Below are 20,679 nucleotides of genomic sequence, written 5' to 3' on the forward strand. Positions count from 1 at the left end.
CAGAATACCTCGACTGCTCTGATCACCAGATTATAGATGGTGACTTGTGCTTCTCCTGTCTGGCACAAAATACCTCTCTTGCACCCCAAACGGAAGAGCAACTGTGCTCAGAAATCAGAATCTCTATGGCTGCCAAGACCATTAACAATTTGTCATGAATTTATGGCAGGAAAGCAGTGAACACTGAATCTTGGAGGCAGATTACTAATATGTTGCATAACACATCACAGCAACTAAATTTCCTGTGTTGCATTGTGTGAGCGGGAGAGAGCAGGACTGGGCCATAGCCATTAAGATGGTTCTGCTCCCCTCTTCTCAAGCACACTTTCAGGCTATCTTGCGCTACACACACACCTTCACAATATATTGCAAAGATGTGCGCCTGATGTCTAGCGTAGGTTTTGTACCTTAGGGATATTCTATACTCAGATAGACATTAGAAATGTTCCCGATTTGTTTGTGAGCTGTACCAGTGCAGCACACACACAAAGTTTGAAACGTTTGTAGTATCAACTTCTCTCCTCCTTTGCACCTGCCTCAAAGAGGTAGAATTTTTTGGCACTAAGTCTTGTGTCCCATAGTTAGTAGAAAGGGTTTTCTTATAAAACCGTAGATGGTAGTGTGGGAACGCCATGTACCACCCTCTACATGGTCAGAAGGAAATCTTAAAACAAGACTTTGTGTCGGTTTGCAGCACCATCAGCATCTTTGCACCAGCACTGAGTGTTGATAAATATGACCTCTGATATTTATATTTCTTGATCTGAAGCTGCATTCTCCCCTGACCTGCCTAACACCCTTCTTTTCTTTTACCTGGACCTGCTCCACGCCATCTTGGCCAAGGAGAGACCACAAGTTTGCCTGCTTAACATTTCTCATCAGAAACACTCTGAAATAGGCTACAATACAAAAGAAAATATAGAGTCAGAAACGAACCAGTAGAAACATGGGCCAGGGTTAGGACGTTCTTTATTCAGGTTAGGCTCTAGTTATAGTTTCAGCTGCATTTGCTCCTGTAAGGGCTTCGTCCTCTAGGCGCCTGAAAGAAACTACCTGGTTAACCCTTGCACACACATCAACATTCCATTACATCACTGCATGCATTCTGTGGCTCCTCCCTCAACTATGTGAAGAAAGTCCCTTCCTGATTCACCACTCCTCACTATACTTGTAGTAAGTGCCTAAGACCAGCCTCCTCTTGCAGCCACACTGAGACTGATGCTTATTTTCCACTGCATCTACCATGGTTACTTGGAGTATTGACATCATCTTGGAGCAGGAAGGCCATCTTGTTCCTACCCTGAATCGAGCTCTCTGTGTGAAGCTGAATGGCCAGTGGCGGCCCCTATTTTCATACCATGCCAACAAAGTACTATAAAATATTGTCAGACTAAAGTAGAACTGAGGATACGCACCCATGCAGACATGTAAGAGTTGCATGAGCCAGCAAGCAGACCATTTCATTGCTTTTTCTTCTAGGCAGTAAAGTAGAAACTGCCTGCCAACCCAATTTAAGAATCTGTTATCTTTTCCTTAAAGGGTTATCCAGTAAATGATCCCCTTCCTCAGCGAATAATGTCAAAATGCCTTTCAAAACACAAGTAAATATCATCAAATAAGCATTCCAGAACGTCTAATGTTGGTGATTGTTAGATAAAGAAAGATTGTTGATAAAGAAAAGTGCTTTTTTCCATCCAACTGGACAGCCCCTTTAAGGATCCACCATTTTGTCAACATACATGTTTAATTGTTCAATTACAAACTGTTGTAATCTTCATGAACATATTTTAACCAGTGTATGTCATTGTATAATGTTTTACACTGTATATGCCTCTGCATACAATAGTACATTCCACATTTTCTCCTCCCCCCCTCACCTTGTGTTGGTTCGCCCGACTGGCAGTTGTAATGTTGAGACGGTTAGCTTTTCTAAGCTGGCAGTCGTGAATAAAGCGTTCTACTTATTTCTAATCTTACTCGCTCATTATTACTTATTTCACAGACCACTGCCGTAGCTTTTTGCCTAACTTTAAGTGCTTAGATACTACCACGAGGTAGCTTGTTGCATTTTTTAAAACTTTTTTTTATTTTTTCGTTTAGCTTTTTTGCCAAACATGAAACATTGCAGCAAGCAAAAAACAAAATAACGTATTAGATATGGGCAGGAGTACATCATGATATAAATAGGGAAGGGAAAAAATAATGTTGTGGTGATTATATCGCAGCATGGGAGGTTTAACTTTTGAAACATATGCACGGGCAAAGAACCCACACAAACATTATCGCAAGGCAGGATATTATTTGGCAGCGCTCCAGAAGCAGCCATCATTAGCTTTGTTGCATTCTACAACACACACAAATAAAATAAAATAAATCAGCACCTTTTTTTGTTCAGTTTAGAAGGTGGTTGAATCTGGCAGCCTTTGCTACGTTTGTGGCATGTCTGAATTGCAAGAGCCTGACTGTGGTTTCACGGCAGAGTAAAACCTGAACGCTGAATTCACAGTGACATTTTAGGAGCTAGGCATGTACCCACATACACAGCTCATGTGTATGCATGCCCACGCACGGCGTGATTATTCAGAACAGGAAGACACGGGCTTATTTATGCTCTGTCTCTGGTTATGATTCCAATCACCCCCAGTAGCACACAGAGAAATGAGATGAGGGTGTGATGTGGTGTGCACGGAGTTCAACCGTAAGGCTGAGCAGTAAAATATCTGCATTATGGCCGCCAACGTTTGGTTTATAGTGGACTAGATTATGAGCAGGGGTTTGACCTACTCTGTCATTGCAAGAGTTTTTAATGCCTTTATTCACCTTTAGTAGCGTGGGCACAGTGTTATTTGACCGATATTTAAATCAGAAAGCGGTTATAGAGAAAGCATATCTTTTTAGGTCAAGCGTAAGCGTACGACCTCTTGTATACTTTAAATTTTACATCCTGCTGGAGCTTCCAGCTATTTCATTTGTTAGTTTCGGTGTCATTTAAAAAACCTTGCTTGTTTGTGGTCAGTCATGCCTCTTTGTCCCTTCTTCTGTGTGGGAGCAGGGACCAACTACTGTATAATTATGCTTTGTCCTGTTTATCTGGTCTATCAGGGACTTTTTATTTTAATACTTTGTTTCCTACACCTGTCCAGATAAGCTTCCCTTTTCATTTGCAGAGCATTCTTCCTCTGAGCTTAGCTGTAAACAAGGCTGTAAATCAGGCTGTTATCTTGGTCACATTTGGTCTTTGTGGGCTCTCTGCACCCTCTCTCAGCTGCCTGGCTCCTGCCCATCCTTGGCTTGGATTTTCTTTACCAAGTGTGCCTGCCTGTGTGCTGAGAGCAAGGGCAGAGGATTACTTGTAATTGCTTATTGCCTAGGCACCCAGCTCTACCAAGGCTCTACAATCCTTAGAGACAGTACCCACTTCTGTTTCATACTGGGATCCCACTCGCAGCTCCATCAGTGCACGGCAGTTCACACACCCCAAGCCCTCAGCCGTGCCAGTGCTGGGAACATTACACACGCTGTCTGCCAGAGCACCTCAGTTCTTGCAGTCAGTACACTCTGCTGCTCCAGTACTGCGACCTCGGGTGCAGCTTCATCAGTGCTACGCAGTTCACACACTCCAAGCCCTCAGCTGTGCCTGTACTAGAACTCCACACATGCTGTCTGCCAGAGCACCTTAGTTTCTGAGCTTAACTGTCAACAAGGCTATAAATCAGGCTGTTATCTTGGTCACATTTGGTCTGCCTGCCTGTGGTCCATGGTGCTGGGAACAAGGGAGGATGGCTTGTCATTGCTTATTGCCTAGCTGCCCAGGGCTTCTTACATCACAGTCTGCAACAAAAGTAGCAGTGTTATCTGCACAACACAAAATTGTTTTCATGAACTTTGGAATAAACTCTGATGGCTTGACATTTCCTGCTTTCTTAGTCAGATGTGCCTGACCTTTCCTAATTAAGTAATTCAGTGGCCTTGTAAATTAACCTGCTACCTCCACTTTTGTCCCAACAAGCATACAGGAATGTTCCCCCATCCAGAGGCGCTGGCCCCAGATGTAACCTACTACCACCTAGGAAACCTTTGTAAAGTGTCCCTGCTCTTTCAGCTCTGCGACACACATTCAGCACAGCCAAAGGACCTCCTTCCAAGCACTCAGTGCCCACTGCTATTCCAGTGGCAGTATCCCTCACCCACATCTATCAGGGCTCCTCAATCCTTAGAGACAGCGCTCACTTATGCCCCATACTGGGATCCCACTCGCAGCTCCATCAGTGCACCTCAGTTCACACACTTTAAGCCCTCAGCTGTGTCAGTGTCAGAACCCCACACGCTGCCTGCCAGAGCACCTCAGTTCTTATAGTCCGTGCACACTGCTGTTCCAGCACTGGGATCTCAGGCGCAGCTCAAAAGGTACAACTCAATTCACACACTTCAAGCCCCTCAGTTGTGCCAGTGCCAGAAACCCACACACGCTGTCTGCCTAAGCACCTCAGTTCTTATCATTAGTACACTCTGCTGTTCCAGTACTGGGAATTTGGGCGCAGCTCCATCAGTGCACCTCAGTTCATACACTTCAAGCCCCTCAGCCGTGCCAGAACTCCACACATGTTGTCTGCCAGAGCACCCCAGTTCTTATAGTCAGTACACTCCGCTGTTCCAGTACAGTACTGGGACCTCGGGCGCAGCTCTATCAGTGCAACTCAGTTCACACACTCCAAGCCCTCAGCCGTGCCAGAACCCCACACATGCTGTCTGTCAGAGCACCTCAGTTCTTACAGTCAGTACACTCTGCTGTTCCAGTACTAGGACCTCGGGCACAGCTCCATAAGTGCCCGTCAGTTCTACCCCGGTGAGGTCACTTCCTTTTCTATACTGGGACCCCGCTCACATACAGTTCCATTACAGAAGCTCAATTCTAACATTCAGTCCCAATGCCAAGCCAATACTGGACCAAAAAGGGCAAAACACAGCTCAGCCAGTGCAAGTCTAACATCCAACGACACTGTTGATGAGAACCACCACAGCTCCGCCAGAATCAATCAGTTCTAACATTCAGTGCACATTTCTTCTCAGTACTAAGGCCTACACACACGCCCTTCAGGACTCCTCGCTTCTGTGGTTCAGAGGCAATGCCACTCCCATACAGCTTCACCAGGGCACCTCCAGGCTAACACTCGACAACACTGGCACTCCAATACTAGAGCCATACATAGCTCCATTAACATACCTCACTTCTGCCCTTGTGTGCCCGTTACTATTCCAGTACTGCAGCCCACATACAACTCTGTTGTTTCACCTCTACCCTAAACTGCAGCTCCTCATTATTCCAATACCAGGAATTACATGGTGCTATGTTTCTCATTCCTCACCCACTGCCTTTCTGTTATCCTAGCACTGGGCTGGGACACAGCTCTACCCCCAATCCTGATCTGAAGTGCCCCGATATTGCTGTATTGGGGTTCACATACAACTCTGCTAATGCTCGTCCTGCTCTTCTGCAGTGCTGCCTGCTGTTCCACACTCTGACTTCTGTTTGAGGACGTGTGGGACCAATTAAATCAATTCTTAGTTTTCATCTTGATTTGGGAGGGTCTGTTTCACTTATATGACTCCGTTCTTTACTCTGTTTAGTATCAATGTTTTCTTTCTCCCCCCACTTTTCTCTCTCCAGCTCTTAAAATCCACATGTTAACAGTTTCACTTTCTGTCAATTGTTTATTTCTACTCCTCTCCCTTTTTTTATTTCCCTCTTTCTCTTGTTACCTCCTCTTTCAAACTCGCAAAAATATGGGTATTTCTTTCCTTGTTTTGTTCCTTCTTTTGTCTTCATCAAGTGTTCTTCATGCGCTAAAGCCCTTGACAGAGGCTACATCACATGTCATTTTATAGCAGTATTTTAATATTGGCCACACCACCTCTTCAGTCCATTAACATACAGTGTCCACCAACAACCTAGGCTTGGAGGTTAAGACGCTCTTTTACTATTTTATTTGCTCTTTCCTTTGACTCGTATGTGTATTGTCACTTTTTTTTAGATCTTTCTTTCTTCCTTTCTCTGGTGTTTTTGTTATCTTTATCTGTCAATTCATGTTTTAATATGAATCCTTCTTTTTTCTGTCTGTATGTGGAACCCACAAGTTATTTGTTGGGACCCGAAGTGTCAAAGTGGTTTTCTGATTCTGTGGGAAATGTGTCAGTAGATACATGCCCTGGTTCTTTCGCTGCTTTCACCATCTCTCTTTTTTTCTGATGTTCATTTTTCTCTTTCTTTTCACACTTTTTTCAGTATTTTTTCCTCTTTATCTTTCACTTGCTAGCTTCCTTCCCTTTTTTCTTTTGCCTCACACATTTAGTCTAGTTCTTCTCTTAGTTGTGTTTTCATTTTCTCGTTCTTTCTTTCTCTTTCTTTTATTTCTTTGCGACCCCTTCTCTTTCTTCCTTTTGTCTATTGTATTCCTTTCCCTTCTCTTTTTCTGCCCCGTTCTCTTTCTCTCTTGAGGTCTAGGTATCAATGGAGCAATAGATGCAGTGATACCAGTGTCCAGAGACCTATGGACCTCATTCAACTCTAATTACTGCTGTATTTTCCTACCAAATTTGCAGTCAACGATTTTCCTTTCTTACATCAGGGCCCATGACACCATTACTACTGCACTATTCCTCTCATCTTTACTCCCGACTCCCTCTTGCCTTTCACCTTCCAAACCTCCACATATTATATTTTTGTTATGGTGTTTTGAGCATTACACTCTAATGCCAAAAGTTTAGTTCTGATAAAGATTTACATGATAATTGTATATGTTTTAAGATAGAGGAAAAAGGTGAATTGAAGTGCTTTGGTTAAATGCTGGGCCACTGGAATTATATGGCATGAAAAGATTAAATCATGAGGCAGGGTTGACAAATTTATGTGGCAACAAAAGTCCAGTTATACATTTACAATGCTAATAGCTCATGCGAGACCTATTTCATTGCAAATGCTTGTTTCCTGCTCTTGTTTGCTTTGGTATGTGGGTGGTGTTCCGCTGGTTAGATCTTTTTCTTGACCTTTGTTTCATGTCTGCCTGGAGTGAACGCTAACATTATACTCCCAAGCCAAGAAAGAAGAATTAATATGGGGTTGTGATTCGCTGATTGCTACACACACAGATTTCCTGCCCAGTGCCCATGAGATGGGTTTGTGAGATATCACCATTGCCAACATTTCATTGGAACCTCTCACGCTCCCCATCCTTAATGATCCTGCTGGTCTGGGTGGCCTTGCCGAAAGCCCAGGAATTCCTGCCGTTGTGGTGAAAGAGCTGGGGAAGGTTGCTGTCTTTTACTGTTTTCCTCCTCCTTTTTTAAGGGAGGCGCAAGTCTTGCCTTCAGCCCTGATCTGACCAATGCACAGGCACATGGGTTGTGATGTACGAAGATAGGATTCTGCTCTCACCATCCAAGCAGACTCTACTCTCCACTTCTTCCTTTCCTACAACTAAATAGTTGTTAGGAATTAACCTATAAGCTGAATGAAATTCCTTATAACATTCCGTAACAAACCAGTTATTTTAAGTCTCTTTGTGGCATGCGTTTTAAAAGTAGCATCTACTGTCTATGGCGTTATGAGCTGTATAAGTAGCAATTTATAGATACACACACACACACACACACAAACACACACACACAGCAGCTTTCAGTTAGCCCTCTTCATCCATTTGTCTGTTCACATTTTGCTTCTTCCAAACGCAGCATACATCACGAATCAAAGGGTCAGCCTACTTCATCCATTGGCTGTCTTGCACTGTGAGTGATGGCATTTTGCCCAATCACATGTGCCCAGCATCCTAAAAAGGAGTGCATCTTTTACATATTTTTCTTGGCTAATACCGTGCAACAATGGCATTTTTACTTTTCTTTTTAAGTTTGAATTTAAATTTCTGTTGCATAAGCTTGAAAAAAACAGAATTAATTAAAACATGAAATGCTTCCTAAAGCCAGGCCTGTTGTTTTCGACAATGCTTGTTTGTTTTCTGTTGATGATAGGGCACTATTTAGTGCACGTATTTTATTTACTGTGCAGGTTTCATGCGGCCTGAGATGGTGGTTCCTGGTAACTCTGGGGTCCAACTTTGACTCCCTACTGCGCATGGATCTTTACTGCAATTGCACTCCCTGGACAGTAAATTTTATCAATATTTAGAAGTTGTATAAAGCGATGTGGTTTGCTCTGCAGACTGCCACTAGCATTGGAGAGTTGTACAGTTAAGCAATGTTTCACTGTATGTGAGGTGAAAACACCTAACCGATTTTCTGTAGTTAGCGTGTGATTTGTCGTGTTCAGATGATCTTGATTAAAAGTGACATTTAATTCAAGACTATCACAGACTGAATTATTTTAGTAGCCTAAATTATAGTTGATGTTTTTTTCCAACTCAACTATCCAGCACTTTATCGACCTCAGAGAGATGAAAGGCTGATTCTGTTTTGCTGGGATTCAGCCTTTCGACCTGCAAGAATCGCATGTTTCATTTACAGCTTGTGTAGCTACTGTAATAAGCATCACCACAACCAGGGGCGTAATGCTAGCTCTTGAGGTGCAGGGGGCACCCCAACCTTCGGAGGTACCCCAACCCTTCTGTGGGGGAGCATAAATGCCAAAGCCAATGGATACCTGTGAGATATGGGAGACTTAGGGTCCACTCGTCACATTCTTCAAGGGGAGCCATCATTTCTGAGTAATATTCATAAAAAATAATATTTTCTGAACATGAACTTAAAAACATTGGAAACACCCCATTCTGACGATATTTTGCATGAGCAAACCAAGAGACGGAGTTTGCCATGTGCACTGTAAATATGGACGTTATGGTTATTTTTGGAGCAAGATTATTGTATATTACACCAAAATAGCAAGGCTTTTGCATATCTCATGTACTGGATTTAATAACTTCACGGTACTCTGAAACTGGCTGGTTAAGGAAAATAAGAGACTGAAGTAAAGTTGCTTGCTTTAGGATTACCCAGTTTTGTCAATTGTTGATGCCCACTGGATGGATACCCCTTGCCCCTTTCTAACCAAGTGTGTGGAACAACACATCTGTCTACAGTGAACTCACCTTACCCCTGCACCCCTAGAGTGACCTTCCTCCCACTTTCAACAAGCACTGACAAAGCCAATAGCTCTGGCCTTGGCAGACTGGTGCGATGGCAAGCATTTGCTTTAAAAATAAAATGGAAGAAAGTATCAGGTAAACATGGCTGCCTTATGCTTGTAATGAAAATGAAAAAGATATTCCCCTGTGTGGCTTTTACTATTGATGTTGTTTAAATAAGTTTTTCAGTTATGCCATTCCATTTATTCCGTTGATTGTGTAATCATGTATCTATATATTTACTACTCTAATCCTACTGTATAAGAGGAAAAACATGTTTACTCTCTCAAATGTTACTCTGTCTGACCATCACCTTATACCTCTATCAATCTGTCCTCCTCCTCCACTCACTGACTCATCCCAAACCCATTCTCCTACTATGATTTCCAAAATAACCCTTCCCAGACTCTTCTCTCCTCTACCCCTCCTGGCTCATCCCAAACCTGAGTTTGCGACTATGAACTCCCAAACAACCTTACTAAATTCTCCTTCATTTATCTCTCCTTTGACTCATCCCCAAACCCCGTTAAACTTCTATGATCTCCCTAATACCTTTCTACAGACTCTTACATCCTCCACTTCTCCTTTGCTCATCCCAAACCTCATCTTACTACGATGATTTACCAATTAACACTTCTGGATTCTTCCCTTCTCTATTCCTCCATTATTCTATTCAAATCAACTAACAGGCTCATGTCCACTGCTCAAATTAACTCATTCCTCCCTATACTAATACCATACTCATATTGCCCTATACTAATCCACCACTAATGCTTTTGGGTTCTGGAAAGCACTTCAACGCCTTGTCAGGGGTAGTAAGCACTATATAAATACAATTACAATATTTTGAAGGAGGCTCCTAATGTGGCACTCACGTAGGAGTCAGCTTCAAATTTACAGTGCCACTTGAACACTTTATAAGAGCAGCCATAAAAGGGAATGCAAGCAAAATACAAATTTAACATTGTTTAAAAAATAAATTATATTGAAAAAAACACTTTGAACTAGCTTTGTCACGGAGGAGAAAGGAACTATTTTTGCCAGGATGGGAACAAAATGTGCAGGCTTTGTGCAGTTACTCAAAGTGAAGGATGCCATTCTCAGAAACTGGCTGACTTAGTGCCCCTTTCTGTATGATGTGGTGGTTGCAAGCAAAGTGTGAATTACAATTTAACAGACCAGTTGGGGAAACCTGCTGAACAACACCCCCTCAAGGTATGTAGTCTGTATGTTTTTTTCAGCCTTCAGCCAAACCACCTAAAAAGTACACCTTACTTGGTCATTTACATTCTACACCACCTGTACCCCAATTTGATTACACTCATGATCTACACTGTACAGTACCAACAGCCTATGCCACCACTTACATAATACATCCTATACCACCACCATCACTTATACCCAACACGACCAGGCCCACCATTGAATAACACCTAAACCCCTACCTGCACCATAGACATTGATTTAATACTACCTTCACCATACGCCACCACCTACACCATACACTACATCCTACAAGGAACACTACAGCTTACATTTTACAGTTCCCCAGTCTTCACATACACCACAACAGCACCAAGGCTGAACTGTTCATGCAGAACACACTGCAATCACTGCTAAGCTTGAAGACAGTAGATCACCTTCACCTTACACCATTTACACCCACTCTCATGTACACCCCCTTGCAACACCTTATACCACCTGCACCAAATACCACCTGCACACTATTTTTGCATTTGATTTTTACGTTTTTTGTAAAGTCATTAACATCACTTTTGGTGCCTCTGAGGGCTCCTCATAACACACACAGTGGCAATACAAGAGTGTAGAGATTGATGCAACCTACACCACCCACACACTATAATACCTTACCCTATGTAAAGCACCACCTACCATCTAATCAAACTTCACCCATACCACCTACATCATACCCAACCGCCTGAGCCGTACAGTCTATACAACCTGCACCCTATTGATTTCATCCTATTTAGGTTTATTTGTGAAGTACTTGAAGTCGCTTTTACTTTTTCAGAATGCTTTGCGTGGTTTGTGTGTTGGTTGTAGACGTGTGCGGTGATTTATGGTTACAGAAGGACATCAGTGGGTGTTTTTCAGTGCAAGAGTGCAGCTGTGCCTTTTCTTTGGTAAAATGTCCATGTGTAAATTACAAATTGCCCTTTTGCCACAACCCACATTATCAACTATATTACATACACTACCACCAACCTACCGCTATATCCTACTTTAGACTACTACATACATGACACTCGCATGCCATATACCTTCCATGCTACAAAATGTATTATCATACACCAGTACATAAACTACATTAAACATATGTAGTACCCCATTAACTTAATCTGTTCAATTGTGTATTTAAGGTAACCGTTCAGCCTATGTTCTTTCTAACCACCTACATTCAAACTGAATTTTAATATAAACTTTGGCTTACATGAAGTTCTTCCTGCTTTGCAAAGATTAAGTAATTGTTCCCTAATGGCCTAATTGCTAAGGCAGGGGTTGATTGGCCGTAGCTCTCGAACGTCTCCTGTTTCAAACACACTAAATAAATGTGTCCTGGATTTTTGATTAGTGGTTTGCTTAAGGCATCATCTGGCACCATACATCTGATCTGCTTTAATGAATCTAGGAGGGGACCGTGAGCGGGAACAATGAGCGAGGTCTGATTCCTGAGTCTACCGTTTACTGGTGAAATATGTCCCAGAATTAGGAGTAAATGGAGTGACCTGTGACCAGGATGAGGGGGTCCTTTTGCCATATTTTCTGATCCCAGCTGAAGATTCCTTATAGTGAAGAGACAAAGATTACCTGCTGATTCACAGTCATTGATACAACACCCCTTGAAACGGCTGGAAGCCATCAATCCCAGGTCCCAATTCACAATCACTGTTCCACAAACACCCTCTTTCTGTTTCTTTAACTCACTGCTAGTTTCTCCCATTTTTTCCTCACAATGGAGGTTCATTTGTCTCGTCTTTTTTAATTCAACCCAGCTCCAGCGCTGAGCAAGAATCTTGCAGTGCTGATGCTTGCTTGTACTGAGCCTGTTCCGTGTGTGACCCAGGTGTGCACTGCTGCTCCTAATCCGTGTGTCAGGGAAGCTTGCACTAGTGCTGTATCTCTTCTATGTGTCAAAGTACTTGTGCTGCTGCAGACAGTATTGTTACTGATCTGTGTCTGCACTGTATCTGGTCAGTGTGAAAGGGAGGCATGTACTCCTACTCCAAGTGTTGTGTCTGTTCTTTGTATGATGGTATACTTGTACCAGTATTGTAAAATATCTATGTGCGAGGGAAGCTTGCATTCCTGCTCCAGTGCCGTGTTTGTTCTTTGTGTTAGGGTATACTTGTACCAGTGTGGTCATAGTGGTAAAATATCTTTGTGCGAGGGAAGCTTGCATTCCTGCTCCAGTGCCTTGTCTGTTCTTTGTGTTAGGGTACACTTGTACCAGTATTGTAAAATATCTATGTGCGAGGGAAGCTTGCATTCCTGCTCCAGTGCTGTGTCTGTTCTTTGTGTTAGGGTATACGTGTACCAGTATTGTAAAATATCTATGTGCGAGGGAAGCTTGCATTCCTGCCACCAGTGCCGTGTCTGTTCTCTGTATGAGGGTATACTTGTACCAGTATTCTAAAATATCTATGTGCGAGGGAAGCTTGCATTCCTGCCACCAGTGCCGTGTCTGTTCTTTGTGTTAGGGTATACGTGTACCAGCATTGTAAAATATCTATGTGCGAGGGAAGCTTGCATTCCTGCCACCAGTGCCGTGTCTGTTCTTTGTGTTAGGGTGTACTTGTACCAGTATTGTAAAATATCTATGTGCGAGGGAAGCTTGTATTCCTGCCACCAGTGCCGTGTCTGTTCTTTGTGTTAGGGTATACTTGTACCAGGATTGTAAAATATCTATGTGTGAGGGAAGCTTGTATTCCTGCCACCAGTGCTGTGTCTGTTCTTTGTGTTAGGGTATACGTGTACCAGTATTGTAAAATATCTATGTGCGAGGGAAGCTTGCATTCCTGCTTTAGTGCTGTGTCTGTTCTTTGTGTTAGGGTATACGTGTACCAGTATTGTAAAATATCTATGTGTGAGGGAAGCTTGCATTCCTGCCACCAGTGCTGTGTCTGTTCTTTGTGTTAGGGTATACGTGTACCAGTATTGTAAAATATCTATGTGCGAGGGAAGCTTGCATTCCTGCCACCAGTGCCTTGTCTGTTCTTTGTGTTAGGGTATACTTGTACCAGGATTGTAAAATATCTATGTGTGAGGGAAGCTTGCATTCCTGCTCCAGTGCCTTGTCTGTTCTTTGTGTTAGGGTACACTTGTACCAGTATTGTAAAATATCTATGTGCGAGGGAAGCTTGCATTCCTGCTCCAGTGCTGTGTCTGTTCTTTGTGTTAGGGTATACTTGTACCAGTGTGATCAGGTACCATGTGGTAAAATATTTATGTGCGAGTAAAGTTTGCATTCTTGCAACCAGTGTGTGTCTGTTCTTTGTATAAGGGTATACTTGTGGTCAATGTGTTAAATATCTATGTGCGAGGGAAGATTTTATTCCTACTCGCAGTGCTGTGTCTGTTCTTTGCATGAGGGTATACTTGTGCCAGTATTGTAAAATATCTATGTGCGAGGGAAGCTTGCATTCATGCCACCAATGCTTGTCTGTTCTTTGTGTTAGGGTATACTTGTACCATTGTGGTCATAGTGGTAAAATATCTATGTGCGAGGGAAGCTTGCACTCCGGGGACCAGTGCTGTCTGTTCTTTATGTAAGGGAACGTGAAACACTGCTGTCAGTCTTCTGAATGTTTGCTGTGCTATGGAAGTCTGCACTCCTTCCAGTGCTATATCAGTTTTGTGTGAGAGAATATGTGTGCCACTGTTGTCAGCAATGTAACTGATATGTGTGTGAGGGAAGCTTGCACTTTTCTAAACAGGACTGTGTCTGTTCTTTGACTGAGGGTACTTGCACCAGAGGGGACATTGTTGTAAACTATCTCTGTGTGAAGAAAACTTGTACTCCTGACACCGCTGCTGTCTGTTCTCTGCACGAGGGTATAGTTGTACCCGTGTGGTCAGGGTGGTAAAATATCTATGTTCGTGGAAAGCTTGTACTCCTGCTCCAGTGCTGTGTCTGTACTGGAAACGAGTCCCCTGCCACCAGAGGTGTCGGCTCTTTGTGGGAAAGTACCTGAAATAATGTCAGTATTGTACATGCCCTCTGTGAGTGGGGGGGGGGGTTGTGCCTCTGTGTCCATGGTGCTGCCAGCATTGTAACTAATTTGTGAGGAATGCTAGCATTGCTTCAGCTCATGCTGTCTTTGTGAAGGTAAAAAACATAATTTCGCCAAAACCATTGGCTCTGAGAACGTGTGCGTCCACGCAATGGACTTTACATTGCTTTGGTGAGGTTACTCAGCTTGTAGCACGTGAACCACGTTTCATTACAGTTGCCTGTGTGCGAGGTGCTGAAAGCCAGGTGTTAGGGACAGTGCGTCACGCACTACTTAGAGCCACTAGGGAACTACGCAAACATCGGAGGTGGTTCTGACGTTGGAAACGGCGCGGGGACTAGAACACAGAAAGAGCCGAGTTACAGAATTTAAAAATACGGAATCGGGTTTGGAGGAAGCTCAGGCCGAGGCAATACTGCTTCAAGTCCAGGTGCCGGGACATGTCCAGGCGTGTTCGGGGGTGTAACGTCTCGTTACGTCTTCAGCACGGGAATCCCCGAGCGGATATGAATGACATATAAGGAATACCTGAGGTGATCCAAAACAAACAGGCCCAATGTGCCTTGCATATAGGAGATAGCATTTTTGGGTTTGAAATTTCCTGTGATGTGCTTTGAAGCGAATATGAGTTGACATACCTAGTATAAGCACACCTTCCTGCTAGGAAGAACCCTTAGTGTTCTATTAAAGTTATATCCGACAATTCTTATTTTTTAAAAATGTGTATTGCAAGCAAATGCCACCACATTTAGGCGGTGTTTTTTCTACTTTTTATTTTTGCAGTACATGCTTTCAGTGTAGATTTTCTTCACTAACCTTTGCTCCTGTTTGCTAAGACTAGGCCTGTAAGCTTTATCATTGCTTGTTATATATTGCATTGCCATTTTTCTGTTCTTTCGCCTTTCTCCCCAGAAATGCTCAGTCTGGGTATCCTAATGGGGAAATTGAACCAAACTTTCCATGTTGCCAAAACTGCATCCTATTTATCTTTATAATGCTGGAATGAATACATATTTAGGTCTGTGAACCTCATGTAACAAACAAATGAAACAAATATACACAAATGGGTCTAACCTCCCTCCGCCCCCCCCCTCACCCCGCCTCCCTCCCGTTATCAATTAGTGTATTCTAATGTCATTAACATGTTCCTTCCACCCACTAGAGCAAACACCATGGGGAAGTGGATCAGCCTACTTCCGCTATTGGCTGTTTTACTCTGTGAGTGATGGTATTTTACCTGATAATAAATGGACATTCACGTAAAAAGAAGTGCACTTCAGTGCCAGGCTGGTGGGCCATACTTTGCCATTCCATTCTTTATCTATTTATTTTTTTAGTTATCCTTATGTCTTTAGACTATGTCTTCCAACCACAGCAATTCCAAACCAACTGTACTTTTTCTATGTGTCAAAAAGAGTCAGATTTTCCCATGGCGTGTATTAAAATATTACTGGGTTTCCATGCCCTTGCTAAGTTTGTCTGTTACAAAACATTGGTACTGTCCTGTTAAAACTATCAGTGGTTATTTTTTTAAATACCTTTTTTTATGGCAACCCTGTAGCGTATATGTTTAGGCCGTGCATGTTTTTTATTTTATTTTCTTATATTTTTGAGGCCTAGGCTTACTATAAAGAAATAAATAATCATCACACCAGCCTGCCTAGGCCAGACATAAAGGATTTGCCGGTGCTTTTCTGTATTCATTTTGTCTAGCAATGCGTGCAGTAAAATCTTTGCCAAGGGTTTCTTCAATATGTAGAAATGCACACAAACAGCATAGACACATAAGCATTTTGCAACAAGGAATATCAGTTTTAAGTGCTCAGTTAGTCTTGCCCCTTTTAGATTTCTGGATGAGGCTCCTGTGGGGCTTTGCTGCCACCACGGCTCTTATTGTAGGCATGTGTATGAAAAAGCCTGAAGATCGCAATAAAAAGGCACATTTCAGCTCATGTATTAAAACGGACCATTTGGGTGAACGTATTCACGAATTTTGGAAACAGAATCCACCTTGATAAGAGCTCCTGGGAATCACGTCTGTGTGTTCCATGTCCCGGATCACGAGCTGCTGCTTGTACTCTAGGAAACAGACATGTGAAAGTGCTGTGTAGAAATGAGTGCTTCCGCCTCCGAGCTTTCCTCTTCCACACAGCAACACGAGCCACTGAGTCCTGCCCAGCAACGAGCAGCACGCCTATTGAGTCAGAGCACAGTAACCAGTCACAGAAGAGAAGAGAGTAACCAGTCACAGAGCAGAGCACAACATATCAACAGATCACGCTTTTATTCTATTTACATGTCTAGCTTTGTGTCTGTCTGGCCACGTGGCTCCACATCTATCCATCTGAACGTCTGCTCCCTGTCTTTGGATACTTAGAAAAGCACCATATATTGCTAAGGAGACCTAGATGCCATATTACGCAAGGGGCGGGCGGAGGCACCCCACCATGAAAGGTGAACTTCCACAGGAAGACCTGTTAGAGGCAGCCATATAAAGGAAGATGATGTGGTGGGAGTGCCAATTTATGGTACTGGAATTCCACAAAGCAGAATGTATGTGGTGGTAGCATAAATACTGCCCTCAATAATTTGCCTGGCCCATTCCCCATGCACATTTGCTGCACGGCCACCACTCGCCCCACTAGAGCAGTGGCACTGCTCTTTCAGTTGTTCTTCAAATGGGCTTGTTTGGTGCCCACAGGCCCTGGTCACGTTTGGGGCACTCACAATTGCATCCAATGACTTTTACTGGCAGGTTCACTTGTGTGATCCCTCAGCCATGGCCTAACATATACCACTCTGTCTCGTTCGAGGGATACATGCAGAAGTAGAGTGAAAAATCTCAAATGTCAGGATTTTCCGAATTAAGGCAAGGGCACAGCCATGGCCTTTCAGCCCCGTGAATATAGAAAATGTAGAATAGGGCAGTGAGTACCATCTGCAAGCTTTCATCTTTACCTGCCCCCGCCCGCCCCTCCTCCTGGCAGATGACTTCTCTTGGTAATAACTGTGCTCACTTGGGTATGTTTTCATGGTGGGAGACCATTAGTTCTTTTATTTTTCTCCCTTGAAAGTTATCTCCTAATTTTGTAGACAGTTGGTTTGCCTGAAAGAGCTCCAATGCACCATAATTAAAACACCTGTGTCTCCCGTAGCTCCCTCACTTCTCTTGCTGTCGAACATACTTCCTGGAGTTCATACTGGTGATGGACTACTGTGACAGGCCCTCCTGCGAGAGAAGACTAACAACGACAGCGGGGTCCATGCTAGGGCCGTAGTATTGAGAAGGCCACATGCCGAAGTCACTCCCTATTGGCTGACGTTGCTAGATGAACAGAAAATACTGTTGTGATAGGAGGGCTCAGAACCATTGTGTGAATGATGTTTGGAGCGGATGGTTGTATGGGCTAGAATAGTTGAAGAAACAATGGAAGCAACCAGTAAGACTCTTACTTGTGTTTTTTTCATAAGTGAGACCGTCTCTAAGTGAAACAGGTATGCCCAGACATGGGTTCGTGCTCATTGAACCTTAGGGCCGAATCTGCACTTCACTGATGAGGCCCAAGTCAGCTACTGGTCTAGGGTTGCTGGTTTCCCATAGGGCTTGGCCTGTCAATTCAGTCTGGACTAATCCTATTGGAACAGGACTAAGTCTGATTTGCATATGGTTGGTCTCTGTCTGGAGGGACACCGTGAACAAAAAAACAATAGGGCCGAAACATTACCAGTGGCTGAGATTTATTCAATAATTCCACTCATCATTTTTTTTTTTTTCTTAAGTGGGTCTATTTTACACATGGCGAGAGAAAGTAGCACTGGAATGTTATAGAAAAGATGAGGGCAAATACAACTATTAAATGAAAAGTCTGTTTATTTGTGAATGCAGCTTTCCGTCTTTCCGTACGCTCGAGCTGGCTGCACAGTGAGCTTCTCTACACACCCCGACAGCACACACTGACCCATTTTGCCGCCGCACGTGTTTTCCACTCCTCTAGCCGTACAACTGGGACGTCTCGGGATCCACGTTGTACTGCATTTGGACGAGAGCCATGCATACTTGATCGGATTTTGCTGCGCGCTGTCATTAACGACCTGACTGGGGATGTGCTGTGGTGTAAAGTTCTGCCAATGCAGTTCTTTCAGGCGGCAGCGCGCGCTGGATGGCGGATGACATAATCCTGAATTCTAAATATAAGCTCTGCAGCATTAGAAAATTACATAGTAAAAAAAAAAAACTCCCATTAGGCAAGGTGAAAGGCTGACGGGGGAGGACGGCGCAGCCCCTGGCTTTCAATACACTCTACATCTGAGAGCGTGCATAAATCCCATCCAGTAATGCATCCGAGCGCCTCATCGCTCCCCTGCGCGTGTCGGCCATGTCCCATTTGGTTCGATTCTCTGATTCAGACGGAGCGAGGCAGCCGGTTAGTTAACATTAAAAGTGCATAGATGCAAAGTACGAGTTACCGTAGGGCTGAGCGTGGTGAACAACCTAGCTGCTCCCTTGCTTCATGTTAGCTCAAAACCTGAGAGGGAAATACGAGTCTTATAAATTAAGTAATGAAAACTTTCGCTATTGATAGCTCATAGAAATGATAGAAATTCCGTAGTTAGCGCTATATATATAAATAGATTGTTGTAATTATTATCATTATTATTGTACTTGTAGAGAAAACAGTACAGGTCAAAGATCTTCAGATTAGTCCGCTGTCGTGTCTTATATTTCGCCATTTTGTCATGCTCTCTGCATCTCCTCTGGTTAGTAGGAATGCCTGACATTCCCCTAATGAAATGGTCTCCCATTGCCACACTTTTCGGTGTCGCATATTCTAATGCACAATATCCCGATTTCTGAATAAGAGGTTGGACGATACCTCTTCCTGAAGTGACATTCGATGAAGTTGTGATATCAATTCAAATTACTCCTTGCAAATGGAACGCGACAGTTTGCGTCATGACTAGTAAGAATGTGGATTGTGGACTAATACTCAAGTATTATTGCTTTCTGCTGGGGCATCAGAAACAGGTAATGTGATAACAGGCAATTGTCCATCCCATTTCATAGGCCAAAAGCGAGGAAGCATAGAAAGGGAACATGTTAATTAAAAGCTGGCTGTCATCACCCAGATGTATTTTTGCAATCAGTCCTCGGAACTTTTCTATTTTGTTAAACGTCTGTCCTTTTCCACTTTATATGATGGCTGCTTTATCCTCAAGATGCCTATTATGGTGAACGAGCACTTTACATATTTCATACTCCATCAATAAGGCAATCTCCACTCTTACCCACTCTCACCCACCACGAGCAAACACTGCCGCAGTTCCATGTGCTTTTATCTTGCTCCACATTTTCACCTAAATAAAAACGCAGGCACTTAAAAATAACACGAGTTACTCTCAGGATTCTAAGTTTCCTTTTGGCCCAGTCAGTCTCGGCGGTCAATATGAATTGCCAATAACGAATATCAACTTCACTGTATTTCATTTCTTTTTTGAGAGACACTGAAGACAGCAGTAGGCTCTGTAGCGGGGCAGGAGACATGATGCAATGGATGCATGTTTATTTGCGACGAAATGCACTCTTCGCTTTGTTTGTACTATTGTGGTGATAGGTCAGAGGTGGGGAGAACCACAGGTTCAGTTCTTGCAACTTCCGGATTTACGTGCGTTGCGTGCATTGCAGTGTATGCACTCTTGCGTGCATTGCGCGGCCGTAGAGCGTCGCGTGCAGAGCTAGCTAGGGCATTACATTTTAATTCAGGTCACACAGGCTGCGCTCGCGCTGTGTCTGTCTGTGCTTTGACTTGAGAAGGAAGTCAATTTGAAAGGCGGAGTACGTGGGGTCTGCGTAAAAAGGCACAGATTGTATCATGTTATAATCAGACACATATAGCGCTTATTCTCCCCGAGGAAGCATCGAAGTGCTTTGCCGTCAGTGCACCCTACTCCTGAATCCAAGGTTAGTAGTTAATCCAGTAGATAATGATTATTGTTGGTAATTGGATTTGGTTTTGTGCTCGTAAGAAAGTCGTTTCATGCTTTTGTCCCGATGGGTTAGAATAACATGCACACATTGTTGTAACGTTGAGGTCATGACCCTGCTTTGCAGTGCATTGAAGCTGGAGACAGAGTGAACGAGCTATTTGTTTATTAACAATTTAAACATTTCAGATTGTTGGACTCAGAAAAAAATGTGTTAACCAAATGCCGCAGTTCAAACAAATTGCTTACTACTTGCAAGTTATTACCAAGGTGATGATCCACTTTTACACGTTTCACGTACTGAAAAAATACCC

The 20,679-nt window shown here is 43.2% G+C and overlaps 1 protein-coding gene across 3 annotated transcripts in view; it reads left to right on the forward strand.

Annotated features, from left to right (window-relative positions):
- ATXN1 (ataxin 1) overlaps positions 1-20,679 on the forward strand; it is a 1,071,340-nt gene that overhangs the window by 285,107 nt on the left and 765,554 nt on the right. The gene's annotated exons all lie outside the window — the stretch shown is intronic.

This window comes from Pleurodeles waltl, chromosome 2_1 (genome assembly GCF_031143425.1).
Source record: "Pleurodeles waltl isolate 20211129_DDA chromosome 2_1, aPleWal1.hap1.20221129, whole genome shotgun sequence".
Classification (NCBI taxonomy): Eukaryota; Metazoa; Chordata; class Amphibia; order Caudata; family Salamandridae; genus Pleurodeles; species Pleurodeles waltl.